The 17,016-nt window shown below is 48.5% G+C and overlaps 1 long non-coding RNA gene across 1 annotated transcript in view; it reads right to left on the reverse strand.

Moving 5' to 3' along the window:
* The window catches only part of LOC147019935 (uncharacterized), a 31,489-nt gene that overhangs the window by 3,318 nt on the left and 11,155 nt on the right, over positions 1-17,016 (reverse strand). Inside the window, exon 2 of the long non-coding RNA XR_015061581.1 lies at positions 11-132. This is a non-coding gene — a long non-coding RNA (uncharacterized LOC147019935). The remainder of the gene's footprint in view (positions 1-10; positions 133-17,016) is intronic.

The following is a 17,016-nucleotide window of genomic DNA, read 5'->3' on the forward strand; positions in this document are numbered from 1 at the left end:
ATCTCCTCACCTTCATCTCCACAAACGCCGCCATCTTTTCGCCAACAACGGCATCCACAGACGAACGGCATCTCCGCCGATAGGCGCGGGCAGGCCCGTAGCCAGGGCTCAGTATTAAGGGGGGCATATGAACTGGATGGGGGGGCACAATTATAATATTTAATATTTTTGATAACCCGGTATACTATTGTATTCATGCAGCATTGACACATCTATACTGAGGTTGCCGTCGCATACTAACCAAATTGATCTCAGCTAGATTTAATATGTTCCGATGTTTTTGGCCTAAAATTATTCGAATGCAGGAGAGCCGCAACAAACTGGCACATTCACAATGCAGATATTCAATGATTAGACAATTGGCACCAATTCAGGTGCACTTATACAAGGTGTTGTGAAGAATTGGCATTAGAAAATTAATATACCAGAGATACAATGACTAAACGGGAGAGGTTTGCACCGGAATCAGTGCACTTTGAAATAAGATACAGTGGGCTATGACCTGCGATCATCACGTTAAACTATCAACAGCAAATACGACCAGCCTGAAGATACCACAAGGTCCGCATTTAAAGCAGTCAATTACACAGAGGTAAGGTTATGCACAAAGCACTAGATATGGGATATGCAAAGCACCAAACACAACATTTAGCTTAAACATCAGAAGTACAAAGCAGCCGACCACGGCGGGTGCTGACCACAACCACACTGCAACCACAACCACACACGCATCACCAGCAGTCACACACACAATCTGAACTCCTCATATAGTTTTTATACCACTGTACTCGCTGTCAGAAGAGCTGCAGGCGACGCGTCTCGGTGTGGAATCTTCTGAGGACCTTCTCCTTCCATTCGATCAGGCATTTACGTGTGAGGTCTCTCTCGAAGGCCAGCTGTACCAGTTGTGCCTTGCGTGCATGGCGCATGGACCGTCGATGGTCAGTGAAGACATTCCTCAATGTTGAGAATGAGTTTTCACACTTGGCAGTGGACGCACCAACTGTTAGTCCAAGTCTCATAGCAGTCACTACACTTGGCATGGCTTCCAGCGTTTTGTGGTAAGTTGAGAGGAGTTTTTGTGTTGTCCATCTCTCGTTTGGCTGCTTTTCTGTCTGTGAGCGAATAAACTGCTTTGTAACCACACACTCTGTTTCACTGATGGTTGACTTTGTTAATGTCATGATGTGCTGGAGCAAGTGGGGATCCAAAAACGTGCCATTTTCAGGATTCAAGGCAGCGAGTGAACGGGCGAGTTGTGTGTTGCGCTCACTGAAGCGCTGAGCGATCTCTCCAAGCACAGTGTCAATTGCGCTGTAAAAAAACCCTCTGCAGTTCTGTCTTGTCATTGTCGTTGTTTTGTCCTGTAGTCTCCAAAACTACAAACTGTTCGAAGTTCTTATGCATTGTGCGTCTCCGTTTTGGTGGTGCAGGTGTAGAAGTGCGAGAGCATCGTTGGCCTTGTTCCACAAATCAGTGAACTCATCCTCAGAGCGGAGTTTCTTCACGCACTCTAGCACTCGCCACCAGTTCCAACCCCGTAAGCAAGTCCACGTCCTCTGCCTGCAAGAGTCTGTTAGGGCCATCTAACAACATCAGCAGTTTTTGTACAAAGATATCAATGAACATGAAGGCAGGCCCAGAGACTTCCCGCAAAAGCCCAATAGCCTCCATCCTCATCTCTGCACCGTAGGCGCGCTCTGCATCAATCTCCGACAGTAAGGATGTGATATCCTTAAAAGATCCTATGATGACAGACACGGTGGCTGAATGTCCCGTCCACCTTTGATCAAGAAGTCGTTTTAACCGCTCACCTTTATACTGTGCAGCAACAGTGGGCTTTCTGAAGAATTTGTACAGGCAACAACAAACCTCGAGGAAATCAGTGACAGCTTTCTCTGCTGCCAGTGCGTGGATAACTACCAGATGGAGTTGGTGATTTAAGCAGTGCACATAGGGGATTTCTCTTTCCAATATCTCTTGCAACAACTTTTGCACCCCACCGTGCTTCCCAGCCATTACCGAAGCCCCGTCGTACACCTGACTTTATATTTTTGATGTGTCAAGTCCTGTTTTTGTTAGCTCTGCAATTATTAGCTCTGTCAATGTTTTTGCATCTCCAGCGTCGGCTGTAGCTATTGTGAGTAGATGATTGATATGTTCTCACATTCAGTGGGGTCCCTCGTCCCATCCACCTTGATGGTAAACCACGATGTGCCGACTTCTTCCACGATGGCATCAGTCACAACATTACTCGATGTGCAGATCAGTTCATTCTGCATTTCCGGACTAGTATAGCTTGCGTTTCTTGGGATATGCTTTATTATTTCGGCTAGCTCGGTGTCTTTTTTGAGTGTGTAGTTTAAAAACGAGAGGAAAAGCCCACTGTGCCCGTCTGACATATCCTCAAAATTATCAAGGCTCCCTCAAAAAGGTATCTGATTTTCGGCGAGAAATCCCACAACATCTATAAGAGCAGACACATAGTACCGGTTTCTATTTAGCTGGTCAGCATTGAGGAGTGTGGAAATCTCCTCACCACAATCGATGCGCCTCTCATTCTCCTTCCACCTCAAAACACAAGTTAAATGTTCCTTTGAAGTTGCGTGTTTGTGAAACCCTCTGCCTTTCTCAACGGCATGTTTCCAATTCCGGTAGCCTCGCACTGTGAAAGTAGAGTCTACTGGGCCGCGTGCGGTGTTAAACTTCCTACATGGATAGTGGAATGCTGCATCTGTCTGCACACTGTATTCCAGCCATTCATTAGTCTGGTACCACGAGGACACAAACGAGCGACTCTTGTTCTCAAACAGATGGCCAGGGTACCGCTGGAGAACAACTTGATTCGGTCTCTCACTTCCAAGATCATCGGGAAGCGGCTTGACGGTCACAGCCGACCCCGAGGCCGCCGCCGAGCGTGGAAACTCGGCTGTCTGCGCTGGGGCTACAGCCGCAGGGCTGACGTTGCTGGCTTGGCCAGGTTGGCCAGCTTCTGTCGGTATTTCATCGACATGATCGTCTCCTCCTCCTCCTCCTCGTCCTCCCACAACATGTCTTTTTTATCATCTTCTTCATTTTCGTCGCTTGCATTTTTTTCCTTTTCTGAGCCATTTTCGTATATCCATCATCCACGTCTTTATCTCCTGCTGCGAGCTCGTGCTCTGCGACTCACGAGATTTGACGGTTGACGGTTTTATTGATTAAATGATGCATACATCAAAAACAGGTTTTATCTGCATCATTTCAAATGTAACCACGATTACAAACACACATATTTTTAATTTTTATTATAAAATTGCTTTTGTAAGATGGAGGGTTGACGGGTTGTGAAGGTCACGTGGTGCACATGCACTTCATCTTTAATAATGTAAATTCATGTCTTTTCCTTAATCATATTATCATATTATGACGATATTACATTTATACCTAACTTAAAACCAATCAGGTAACCTGCTCAATAGGGTCTCCATATCGAATACCATGATTGGCTATTCCTGAAAACTAAATGATCCACGATACCACAAAAACCACCCACAGCATCGACATTCGACACGACGTCTTGGCTGCTGGCGTTGGTGCTTGTGTTATTATCTTTTATCTTGTGGTCTTGGACTGTATTGTCTTGCCAATTGCTTTAGGAGATGCGCTGGGAAGCGCACACTTATCTCTTGACTGTTATTCAAAGAAGGATATTATTAAAGAACAGTTTATCCAAGAAGGCCTTATTATTCACCATGTTGAACATCTGGAATAAGGGTTTTAGTTCACACAGGTGAACTCTTAAACAGCAAGTTCACAGTGGGCGCTCGTCCTTAAACACCAAGTTGTTCACAGTGTGCAACAGGGCATAAATGGGTGGCGTACAAGTGGGGGGGGGGCACCAGATGCGCCATGGGGGGGGCATTGCACCCAAATGCCGCACCCCCCCTCCTAGCGACGGGCCTGGACGCGGGGACTCCCTCGTTGGAGCGAAAGCCGGTGATTTCTACCACGTCCGCATTGTCCGCGTTTGACGGCGAGATCGAATCAGAATGACAAAAGGGGCGGAGCCAGTGGGGGGTGAAAGGTCGAAGGTGAAAGACCAAATGCCCCCACCACCCGATAAAAGGGCGTGCTGAAACGCCAAGCCCACAGTGCAGTGGAGGTCGGGGCTGAGTTGAGTCGGCAGTCTGGAGTCGGCAGTCTGGAGTTGGAGCTCGTTCGGAGTTGGGAGCCTCGAGTCCAGCCAAGCCTGCCGTGCAGAATTGTAGGTCGGTGGAGGCAGCTGGAGGGAAGTCGCCAGCCAGCGACATAACGGTCTGAGGTGATCGGGCCCCGGGACGGTCCGAGCGACGCTGAGGAGTGAGCGGGCTCTTAAGAGAGCATCAACTCTAAAAGAGCAAGGCCCGTTCGCTTCTCTGAGGCGTCGTCGGCTAGGCCCGATCGACCAGGCCGCACGGCAAGGCCTGGACCAACCGAGTCGCCATCACACCAGCTGCCGTGTTAACGACAAAACATCGAGGGTCGCCCAGCGAGTCACCACGAGGGTGGCAGGTAACCTGCACGGTCCCACGGAGCTCCTTCGGTCTTCACAGCTCCGCAGAACATTAAAGGCCTACGGGCCCTGTTCTCTCTTTTTTTTCCTGGGGTTTTGTTGCATGACATCCGTGGCGCCTTGTCCAATAAGTAGAATTGTGGTTAAGTGCATGTACAGAATAAATAGACAACGGCTGTAGGTTTTTCTTGCTCGTGTCTTGTCCCTAACCCCCATTCATTGCATTGCTTGCATGCATACGTGTTGAAATAAATGTCATTGTTTGAATATACACCTGCTTGTTGCGTCCCTTCCTCCATTGAGCTGCCGTTATTACATTCGGAATAATAGCTGGTTTTTAATAGCCGACAAGATAATCGGGTCCGACGGGGCTTGGCGATAATAACCCGCTCAACAATCGCAAATGGAGCGTGCTGCTTAAGCAGCTCGTGTCCGTATGGGTCCCGTTGAGGTACAACCTCTCGGTATTCTGTCCGCGCGAATAATTAGGTAAATCGACAATTCGGCGATCAACCCTGTAGGGCGGGCAGAGCATTGACAAGGTTGTGGTGTGGTTAAAAACACACCCGTAGCTGGATTTCGGCATCGATCCGAAGGCTACGACTGGATTGCCATGTTCGGTGGGTGCGCGCGGCCCCAATTAGCTACAGGCGGTCACCCACACGCCGGAGTGGCGAGAATCCACAACACTGGTGTCAGGACGTGGGATACAGATTCATCCCCCCTCCAAACTAAATTAACGGGAACCGGATCAAGGGTGTGTAGAGCGACCCTCCGTTTCCATTAAATTACGAGCGGACGAAATTTTTATATCCGATACGCAAAATGGCAGCTCAAGTCGAGCAGGCGCAGGGTGGTTTCGATTTAGAAATGATAGAATCTATGGCTCAGGACGAAATCACCGTGCAGGACACTCCCATGCAGGTTGAATTTTCCCCGCAAACAAACCCAGAGTCCAAAATAGGCGCGGGGGCGGCGGCGGCTTTTGACACCCCCCCCCTATTCCCTCCCAGGTCCCCAGCGGAACCGCGACAGATAATGGCGGATCGGGCATCGCACAGTTGATACTGATGATGCAAGCGATGACAAACGAAATGGGAGGCAAAATGGATGGCATAAAAAACAAAATGGATACAAATGCACAACAAATGGAAAGTAAAATGTATGGCATGAAAAAGGAAATGAAGGAAGAAATAAAAAAAACAACATGGATGCGAACATGCAGGCATTCAGGAGCGATATGCGAACACTGCGGGGTGAAACGCAGAGCATGGGGCGAAGCCGGCAGGCGGGCATAATGGCGATTGCGTGCGACGAAGCGCGGACAGTGGAGTGCAGAATGGCGGCGCCACGTGGCGGATACCCCGAACCGACGAGGGGGATTGTGGATGGTGTCGGTCCCGCGTGGGAGACGGAGAAATTAAGGGAGGTAGAGGTGATGAGAGACGCCGTCATAATAATTCGGGGGACGTGTTGGACGAGACTCGTGGAGGTGACAGAGAGAGTGACGGTGACAGAGGGAAAAAAATAAATGGGGTGACTGAGACATGTACGGCGAGACACGTAGAGACGAGGGAAATAATAAAGAAGATAACGGAAACAAAAACACCAGAGACACGGGAGATAGAAACGGTAGAGGAGGAACTACACGATGAAGACGAAACGAAAGAAGAGCACACACACATGGAGTTAGTGAGGGACAATGAGGGGAGCTTGGGGAATGTGTCGTGACCCGGCGCGAGCAGCAGGATGGCCTTCTTCAGGAACAAGGGGAGGGAATGTGCCCCCTTGAGGTGGATCGTGAAGGGGTGAGTCCGGTCGAGCTTTGCGAGTTGGAGGGGGCGAGTGCTGTGAACGGGTACACGTGGAGCTTGGGGGTATGGAAACCCCGGGGGCGCTTGTGGTGGCGCGAATCCCCAGCGCGAATGTTCAGGTGTGTGTGTGCTTAAGAGTGTGGTGAAATGAGTGTTGAAATGCGCGAATAGCGAGGGTGAAATGGCGAGCGTGAGTGAAAGGTCGTGTATGGAAGAAGCACGATGGGTGAGAGGAACCGCATGTGTGAGGTCGCGGTATGAGAGAGAAATGGCAGTTGGTATGCGGGAACACGCAACTGCGTGTCCGAGTGTAAGCGTCATGGTACGCGGAAGTGCGTGCGTGGAATTGCGATGACGACGGCGCCAGACGAGGGACAAAGGCCGAGTAGCGGCCGTAGCTATTTCGATTACCATGCCGGATTTGCACAGCAGCGCGCGCGAGGTCCGTGCTGTGCTTCGCACAAGGCCGCCACGTGCGTGCCTGCGCGAGTGAAATCCGATCCGAAAACGCCCGCGGTGGATGCAAGCCGATCCCGCGGACGGACAGAAGCTAGGCTGGAAATATGAATTTGGATCTGACGGGTTCTCCAGGCGAGCGTGTATGTACAGCTCCGTGTGGCCTGCGTCGCACATTCTGTCCGCAGAGCGTGCGAAGCGGTTTCCCCGATGCGTCACGCGTATCCCGGCTTGCGCGAGAAATCGTGCGGGTTTGGGGTGCGGGTGACGTCATCGGGGAATCCACGGCGTCGGTTACGGACGAGCAGAGCACATGTGCTCGCGTGGGGAACCCCTCGAAATGCGAGGCTTGCTTGGAATGCGCAGTGTGACGTCGTGGCGGCACGCATGGTTGGAATCCGGCAGGAAGGGAATCCCTGCCGGATGTTACCGTCCGAGAAGGGATGAGGTGCGCGAAGCGCGAACAGCTGCCATGACGTCACGGAAAAGGAGCGCAGGTTGTGAGTTGCCGCGCTGGTGCACGTAGAAAAAAAAATGAGAAAAGCAAGCCTCGCCACTTCGAGTAAACAGGATTCCCTGGGCAGGGGTGGAAGACCCCCTTGCTTAGGGCACAGGAAAGCACTAGCTAGTGGGAAGGGTTACTGTTGGTTAGACCAGCCTCATGGAGCAGGGACAAGTCCTCATGGAGTCATGGGACCCGTTGAATGATTAGTTAGAGGGATTTTAGGATAGATTTAGAAATGAAAAATGGATTTTGAGGACACTGACAGACATTGAATGTGCAGTGGGGACGTAGCTTAGCTACGTAGTGTTAAAAGGATGTGCTACTAGTTTAAGGGATGACGAGGAAGCATGAGTAAGATGAGGGATTCCAGTAAAGTAGAATGGCAGTGATCAGCGAGTGAGAGTTGGAGAGTGGAAAAGGTACAATGAGTGAGTGAGGGCCAGCGGGCCTGAGTGTATGGAGTGAATGTGGTATGCATGGTGTGATGAGTGATTGGGGGGAGGAGTGAGTCCCACCCAAGGGACCCCAGGGTCAGAGTAAAGTCAGATAGTGGGTTAGCCAAATTAACAAAATGGAGATCGTTTTGCTGTTGGTGTGAATATAGGCTCGAAACCCGTTTGGAGGGGTGCAGGAGTCCTGTTGGCGGGCTGGGAGCGTGGCTGCAAACGGTGAGTATCGCTGAGTGGGCACCCCGGGCACCGGACTAGTCGGCCGCGGTAGGCCAAGGGCCCAAGAGGGGCCGGGATAGCGTAGTGGGCACGGGTGGGCCCGCATGATGCGGGGCCCAGAGTGCCAATGGCCGCATGGGCAGTGTCGTGGGTACGGGCACCCGGGGAAAGGGGCCTGTGGTGCCAGCCTGCCACGTGAGCATCGAGGGGGAGTCGCCATGGAGGGCACTCCCCAGGTTTTAGGGAGCTGGTAGGCTCGGAGACAGTTGCAAGGCCCGGGGGTACCATAGTTGGAGAATTGGCAGAGGGTCGTTCCTGCCAAGGGAGCCACGCATCCCAGCCATGAGACCGTGCAAGGGCACGAGCGAAAATTGGAGGGCAAGGCCCAAAATTGTGAGGACACCAACACATCCGATGGGAATCTTGGTTGGTAGAACCAATAGTTTAAGCGACAGGCACTTTTGGAAAGCCCTGGGGTAGTTTAGGTGTAATAAATGTTAGGGTAGATAGGGAAGTGTACCGCTCTGCACCATCCATCCCTTTGCTCATTGTAGGCCGCTGGACCCACATTGGGTTAGATCGCTGAGATCTGAGGAGGCCATTCTGAGGCTTAATTGGGCCTCGAGACAGGACGCTATCTCTCCTTTATTCACCTCCAGGAAGGGAACATAGGGGTTGGGAGTAGGCGAGGAGACATGGTAGGTTCGCCGGACAGAGACAATAAAGGGGGTTAGGGAGACAAATTATAAAAGAAAATGATAAAATAAAACAAAAAAATAAAAGGGGCTAAATTTGGTTTTGGGTTATGCAAATTAAGGGAGTGGGTATGGACAGAGACAGGCAAAGGCGATAGGTTGGGAGGGAGACAGTAGGGTAGGTCCGAGCCTGCCTTCAGACCGGCCGGCACCACCGCACTCCCTCCACAAACCTCCAGAACGAGACAAGAGGCCGGCCATCTTCGTATGCCGGCCTGTTTTTGCTACAGCGGCCTGTTCCGGCCTTGCCATGCCTTATCTGCTTGCCTCTGCGTTGACCCCATGCCTGCTACCCTGTTTGCATTGCCCCTGTTTCCATCCATTACCATGTGCACCAGGATCATCGTGCAAGTTGCGGGGACTGCCCTGCAGGCAGTCCTGCCGACCATTGTGTTTGTTTGCATCGGTGCCCATCCAGTATTCTGCAGGGACTGCCCTGCAGGCAGCTACACCATGGGACTGCATTGAGCAGCCCGTGCACCGTGTTTTGCATCCATCCATCCATCCGCACACGGGGACTGCATTGATGCAGCCCATGCACCATTAATTTTTTGTGTTTGCCTGCATCAGTGCCCATCCAGTGTTCTGCAGGGACTGCCGTGCAGGCAGCCGCACACAGGGACTGCATTGGTGCAGCCTGTGCACCGTTTGTGTTCAGACCTGCATTTGTTTTCATGAGCCAGAGACTGCATTTGGGCAGCCTGGCTCCCTACTTCAAGAATGGCCTGTCGGATTGTGCATAGCTGCCGGGTTGGGGTGAGTTGCCTTCAGCAGCTGAAGAAACAAACACAAAGAAGGAAGAACGTAACAGAAGGGGGCCATTTTGAACACGGCCCCGAAGATGTCTTGCCTTCAAGCTGCTGAGCACTCACCCACCTGCAAAACCGTTGACATTGCTATGTGCCTTTTTCCCACAGAGTCCATCAGTCCTGGGCCATGGTTAGTGTAAATGTATAAATTTATAAGTTAAGGTAAAATTGTAAATGCGTTTTGCTCCCCCTGCATGTTTGTCGTAGCGCCGGCAATTTAGTTAAGTCGTCTGTATGAGTGAGTTTATTTAGTTAGTTACTCAGCCCGTAGGTTATTTACTTTTGGGACAGGGATACACCAAGTGTCGCACTCAGGGATCCGAAGGTAAATCGTACTGGGGAGAACTTACACATGAAGGCACACAAAAATTTGACGACTCGGGACGAGTCTGTAAAAAGGGGAGGGGGTAGTGTTACGGTTGTGGAAATTGACAGAACACCATTCAGGTTTCCCACAGATCAGTTATGTCGATAAGTGTGTGTCCAGATTAGATTTCCCCACCGATGTCTAAAGGGATTTATTCGTGTAACCGGGCTGTGAACCTTTGAAGTAGTGTTATTCTTTCCTATCGTTATTTTAAACAACATCTCACCACCTCCGCCACAACCACCATCTCCTCACCACCTTAACCAACAACCGCCGACATCTCCTCACCACCTTTGCCACAAAGAACAACATCTCCTCACCTTCATCTCCACAAACGCCACCATCTTTTCCCCAACAAACAACATCAACAAACGAACAACGACTCCTCACCTTCATCTCCACAAACGCCGCCATCTTTTTGCCAGCAACGGCATCCACAGACGAACGGCATCTCCACCGATCGACGTGGGGACTCCCTCGTTGGAGCGAAAGCCGATTTCTACCACGTCTGCATTGTCCGCGTTTGACAGCAAGATCGGATCAGAATGACAAAAGGGGCGGAGCCAGCGGGGGGGGTGAAAGGTCGAAGGTGAAAGACCAAACGCCCCCATCACCCGATAAAAGGGCGTGCTGAAACGCCAAGCCTGCAGTGCAGTGGAGGTCGGGGCTGAGTTGAGTCGGCAGTCTGGAGTTGGAGCTCGTTCGGAGTTGGGAGCCTGGAGTCCAGCCAAGCTTGCCGTACAGAATTGTGGGTCGGTGGAGGCAGCCGGAGAGAAGTCGCCAGCCAGCGACATAACGGTCTGAGGTGATCGGGCCCCGGGACGGTCCGAGCGATGCTGAGGAGTGAGCGGGCTCTTAAGAGAGCATCAACTCTAAAAGAGCAAGGCCCGTTTGCTCCTCTGAGGCGTCGTCGGCTAGGCCCGATCGACCAGGCCGCACGGCAAGGCCTGGACTAACCGACTCGCCATCACACCAGCTGCCGTGTTGATGACGAAACATCGAGGGTCGCCCAGCGAGTCACCACGAGGGTGGCAGGTAACCTGCACGGTATCGCGGAGCTCCTTCAGTCTTCACAGCTCTGCGGAACATTAAAGGCCTACGGACGCTGTTCTCCCTTTTTCTTTCCTGGGGTTTTGTTGCATGAAATCTGTGGCGCCTTGTCCGATAAGTGGAATTGTGGTTAAGTGCATGTACAGAATAAATAGACAACGGCTGTAGGTTTTTCTTGCTCGTGTCTTGTCCCTAACCCCCTTTCATTGCATTGCTTGCATGCATACGTGTTGAAATAAATGTCATTGTTTGAATATACACCTGCTTGTTGCGTCCCTTCCTCCATTGAGCTGCCATAATTGCATTTGGAATAATAGCTGGTTTTTAATAGCAGATAAGATAATCGGGTCCGACGGGGCTTGGCGATCATAACCCGCTTGGCAATCGCAAACGGAGCGGGCTGCTTAAGCGGCTCATGTCCGTACGAGTCCCATTGAGGTACAACCTCTTGGTAGTCTGTCCGCACGAATAATTAGGTAAATCGACAATTCGGCGATCGACCCTGTAGCGCAGGCAGAGTATTGACAAGGTTGTGGTGTGATTAAAAACACACCCGTAGCTGGATTTCGGCGTTGATCTGGAAGCTACGACTAGATTGGTACGTTGGTGGGCGAGTGCGGCCGCAATTATCTACAGGCGTTTGCTCGCATGCCGGGGTGGTGGAGTTCCACAACACTATGTTGAGTCAGGAGCTTTGACGCTTGCCGAAGCGGTTGGGCAACTGAGACAGTTTTCAGACCCCGAGCCTGGCAGGGCGTGGCTAGCGCTACTGTGGCCCAATGGGGAGCAGGATTCGTGAGACAGCACGTGGCTTTGGGTCATCATGCCACCCTTCGCCCGGGGGTTATAAAGGGGGTTTGCGGAGCTGTTAGCTCTCTTCTTCGTTGCCGCTTCTTCGCTGCCTCTTACTTGCCTCATCTTGGCTACCCCCCCCCCGAACCCCACCCCCTTAGCTGGCTCTTCGCTTACTGTCTTGCTATTGGTGGGCAATTGCCAGGAGGTGCTTCTTCTTGAGAGCCTGATCCCGGGCGACTGCCGAGACTCCCTGCCGTGCTGTTAACGTTCCGCCACCCCCATGCAGCCAGATGGACGAGTGTAGAGCGCACCTTGCCACGAGCCCGGCAAAGTGATTAAGCAGGAGATAAGGTGCCACATCTCGAGGTGGGAACGCTCAGGCAGAGCATCCCACGGAGATACACGCAACACAAACATACCTTTACATGGCTAGTTTAGGGATCTTTCGCCTCACGCATCTATTCTCCTATCTCTCGATCCACCTCTCTATCCCGTCTTCCTTGGACGTACAGAGAGCATCATTAGTGACTCGCAATCCCATTTTCCTCTGGCACGACACTGCACCCCCCACATTTCACGACACCACACCTCCCACACCACACCTTAGAAACCACCAGTATTCCTCTCACCTACCTCTCCCTAAGTGTTCCGGGTTGCGTTAGTCTGCCGACCACACCAGGTATTGAGAGGTCGATTATCCTCATCTGCAATATTTCTCTCTGGGCGATATCAAATCTTCCTCAGGTGTATGTGTGTGTGTGTGTGTGTGTGTGTGTGTGTGTGTGTGTGTGTGTGTATGTGTGTGTGTGTGTGTGTGTGTGTGTGTGTGTGTGTGTGTGTGTGTGTGTGTGTGTGTGTGTGTGTGTGTGTGTGTGTGTGTGTGTGTGTGTGTGTGTGTGTGTGTGTGTGTGTGTCAAGATTGTAGAATATATAACGGGATAACTCTGCTCTGTGTCTTCTCTTGTAAGATCACTTGCTTATTGCCGCACCCCACAAATTCCTTGCTTTCCCCTGCCGGACATACAAATAAACTCAATTCACCGTGCCTCATACTTTTCTTGGCAGTTCTGCTCAGCTGCATCTGATGTGGTAAAGTGATCCGGTTTGAGCAAGTGCGTACCGAGGGCATGTCCACCGCGAAATAGATCATGTGACCTTTCACTGTACTCATTAGACAGAGGACCCTAAGTCACGTGGTTGAGTTATTGGCATTCACGGTCGATTGGCGACCCACCGTGTCACAAGGTTATTTGTGTGTGATGGCCTGTGATTCCGGAGATTCTGGTGGTACCCCGAGGTATTTCACCCCTCGTGGCCTTTGCCCCCGATCCCGGGTCCACAACAATGTAATGCCTGTCGTATTTCAATGACGACGAACTGCATGGTTGGGTGCATGCGTGCAAGTCCTCCGGAAGGATTAAAATTCCTGCATTCCGGGCATGCACATGTCACGCCTGCGATAATTGTCGTGTTCAGTTTCAAGATCAGTTTTCCCACCCATCGTTGCACATTATTTACGAAATGAAGGTTATTCATTGCAAAGGAAAGGTATGAAAGGTGTAAAGGTGCGAACTCCTGAAGGTCCAAAGGTGTGAAAGGTCTGAAGTTCAAATTGAAAGGTCAAGACGAGACATAGTCATGGTGCAATAATATATACTTAGTTTTTCTCGATTGTTTACACAAATTTCTGAAGCTGCACCTCATTTCTCAAAACTATAATCACAAAACACAAAACAGTCAACCGTTTCTGCAAAACTTCAGAAATCTCTGTCAAAATGTAACACTGTGTTCAAAACCCTGTTTGTTTCCCCTCAAGATGACATTTTTCATTCAAATCATACACACAAGCCAGCTAATGAATAGACCGTAATTAAATCCAATTACACACTGGTGTGATGAATGAAAGACACTATTATGATAATCTTTATGTGTCGGTATGATTTAGTATTTTCAGTGTTGTAATGTGGAACTTATGTACAGTTGCTCGTTGTTCCTACTCAAATGTAAAAAGAACACACAAACACAGTGAGTGTTTTTGTTGTTATTATTTTTACACTACTGCAGGGAGGGGGCAACGGAAAACAACCAGAGTTGGTGTCAAAGCCACCCAATGCTCGCCTGTTTATACATTTATCGTTTTTAAAAGACTAGTCTAATAATTAATATGTTTTATAAAGCATTGCAGTGAAGTCTGATCCAAATAATTTTAAAACAATATATGTATTTGTATATTGTAATCGGTAACAAGAGTGCAAGTGGGCACAATATATGCCCGAACAAGAAGGTATATAAAGAATTGTGCTACTACATGGAAAACAGCATCCTGGTTGCCATGGCAACCACTTTAGATGAACGTATGTCACAACACACCGACTCCACAGTCTTAACCTATGTACCAAATATAAAACGTGAAAGTTGAAAACTTTGGGAGTTAGAGTGCGGACAGGAACACAGACAGACAGACAGACAGACAGACAGACAGACGGATGGACGGACGGACGACTGGTATCACATAATACGCCCCCATATATATAGCGGGCGTATATAAAATAGTGTGGTAGATAAAAACATTAGAAAGGAAAAAATAACTTGCACCAAAAACTTTTAACATTTTCACGCTCACGCTGACACTGACGCTCATGCCGAGGGTATCGCTATAGCTCTCTGTTCTTCTAACAGGCGAGCTAAAAATAAACAGGAGAAAAACAATACACAGTATTGGGAGGGCAGCAACGCTGAATTTTGGTGAAGATCCGAACCTGGATCCAGATCTGAGAACATTTAAAGTGATGCTTCAACATTGAGAGATCGGGCCAAAAACTATAAATAGCACAAGATCTCGAAAGACTTTGGATAGATTCGGATGAAACTTGGTGTACAGGTTGGGTGTGTGACAACGACGAATCGATTAAATTTTGGTGAAGATCCAAATCCGGATCCAGATACGATAATTATTTAATTTTTAAGTGATTCTTCACCCATTGAGAGAAAGGGCTAAAAACGATCTTGCATGACATCTCAAAAAGTTGTTGACGGATTTGGATTAAACTTAGTGAACATGTTGGGTGTGTGACAATGACAAATTGATTAGATTTTTGTGAAGATCTGAATCCAGATTTGGATCTGAGAGTTTTTCAAGTTATTCTTCACCAATGACAAATTGGGCCAAAAACTATGTGTAACATGAGATCTCAAAAAGTCGTGGATGAGTTGCGACAAAACTAGGTGGATGGGTCGGTTAGGTGACAAGAACAAGCTGAATTAATTTTGGTTAACGTCCAGATTCAGTTCCGACCCATGAGTGGCAAACAAAATGTAAATTATTCAGCCTGGCGGAGGTATGTGGTCAACCGAGTGCCGTTCCGTTTCGCCAAGTTGTCCCCCTATGAGTGATTTTTCATTCATCTATTTTTGATTTTTTTAGCAATGATGTAAAGATTGGTATTTCCATCACCAAAGCGACTGAACTTACTTCTGGTGGCCTTGAAACGAACAACCAAGCACTCCAGCAGAACACCTGGCTTTGCAAGCGATTACCAATTGCCGTTCAGTCATATATTCCCATGCACCCAGAAACACCCAAGCAATGTCTGAATTGGACGAATTAATACTTTTTGCTTTGCAGTTGGAACTGCTGCTAAGTTCAATTCTGGAGCATAAATTTAGTTATTGGGATTAGTTTGAGAGATTCTCGAGGTTATGGCACGTGTGGAAATGCTATAAAAGAACACCAGTGTCTCCGGCCGTTTATAACCATTGCAATGTATCCAGTGATTCATGGGTATGATAATCAGGCATTCGTTGATATAAATGAGGAAAGTGAAAAAAACAAAAAACTATTGTAAAGAAATAATTGTAGCCTGTTCCAACTCAAGGCTTTGTTGAACATGCCAAACAAAATGACAAATTTAACCCCAGCAAGGGAAACGAGGATGCGTCTTTAGACCCCATTGAGAAGAAGGTGGCCTAAGAAGCATCTGAAAGGATGTAATTAAATAAGGCTGTCAATTTTCTTCAAAAGGGGTGTTTTAATGAACCTAAACACCCAAGTTTCACTCATGCACTCCCTTGGAGACCCTTGGTATGCGTGCAAAGTTTCAGGCTGTTTGGTTTCATGGTTTTGAAGTTATGGAGGAAACACACACACATTTATTCGTGTGGATGTCGGTTGCATTTAGACCGTGTCGCCTTGACCCTGCCCCGACAAATTTGTTTTCAGAGATGTGGTCCCGCCTTCCCTCAGTTCACTTACGATGACGATGCTTCGTGAATCCTTTGAAGTTGTGAAAAATTTTGAGAAGTCATCAAACTTCCCACGATAAAATACAGCAGAATCGTGTTTAAACCAATTCTTGAACTGAAACCAATTTTGAGTTCGGCTGTGTGAACATAATATTAATAATAATAATAATAATAATAATATGAAGAAGAAAAACGTAAGAAGAATAAGAATTACAATCGGGCTATTTTGAGTAGGTCAGTTTTGTAGTTCAGTGATGCTGTCCAAAAGTTTAATGAGTGTTGTTAGAAGTGAATGAAATGTTTCACAGACGACGAGTAGGTACTTTATACTGAAGGTTAATGTTTGTATCTTCGTAGATTTATATTTTTTGAGGATTTGTGTTGTAATAAATCGACGAGCAGGAACAGCACCCACCCGATGGGACATTATGTTCCAAGTGTGCAACAAGTTCTTGTGACACATCCCTTTATTTGGGAATTTAAATAATTCCCATTTAAATTAAATTTAATTTTTTTTGTCACCAATCTACACAAAATACCCCACAATGACAAAGTTAAAACGTGCTTTGAGAAATTTTTACAAATTAATGAAAAATGAAAAGTTGAAATGTCCTTCATCAATAAGTATTCAACCCCTTTTCTACAAGACTCCAAATTGGGCTCAGGTGCATCAATTTCTTTTGATCATCAACTTCATTGGAGTCCACCTGTGGCCAAGTCAATTGATTGGACATGATTTAGAAAGAAACACACCTTTCTATACAAGGTCCCATAGTTGATACATGTCAGAGCTGAAACTCCATCTGGCGGGATTAAAAACAAAACCTGTCAAAGGGCGAAGGAACTCCATGTGAGTCAACGGCCATTCATATCGAGTGTCCAACTGTGTCTTCGGACGTCCTCCTGCAGTTAGGTTACTTATTTTTTTAGAAGGTTGGTGGCAGGATTTGTAAAAAATTCCGGCCAACATAAAAACTTTCACTCCAAAACACACAAAACGCAAAGAAATCTGAAAACCCAC

The sequence above is a fragment of the Eptatretus burgeri genome, chromosome 9 (genome assembly GCF_056783735.1).
Source record: "Eptatretus burgeri isolate ZD-2024b chromosome 9, Ebu_testis_v1, whole genome shotgun sequence".
Lineage (NCBI taxonomy): Eukaryota > Metazoa > Chordata > Myxini > Myxiniformes > Myxinidae > Eptatretus > Eptatretus burgeri.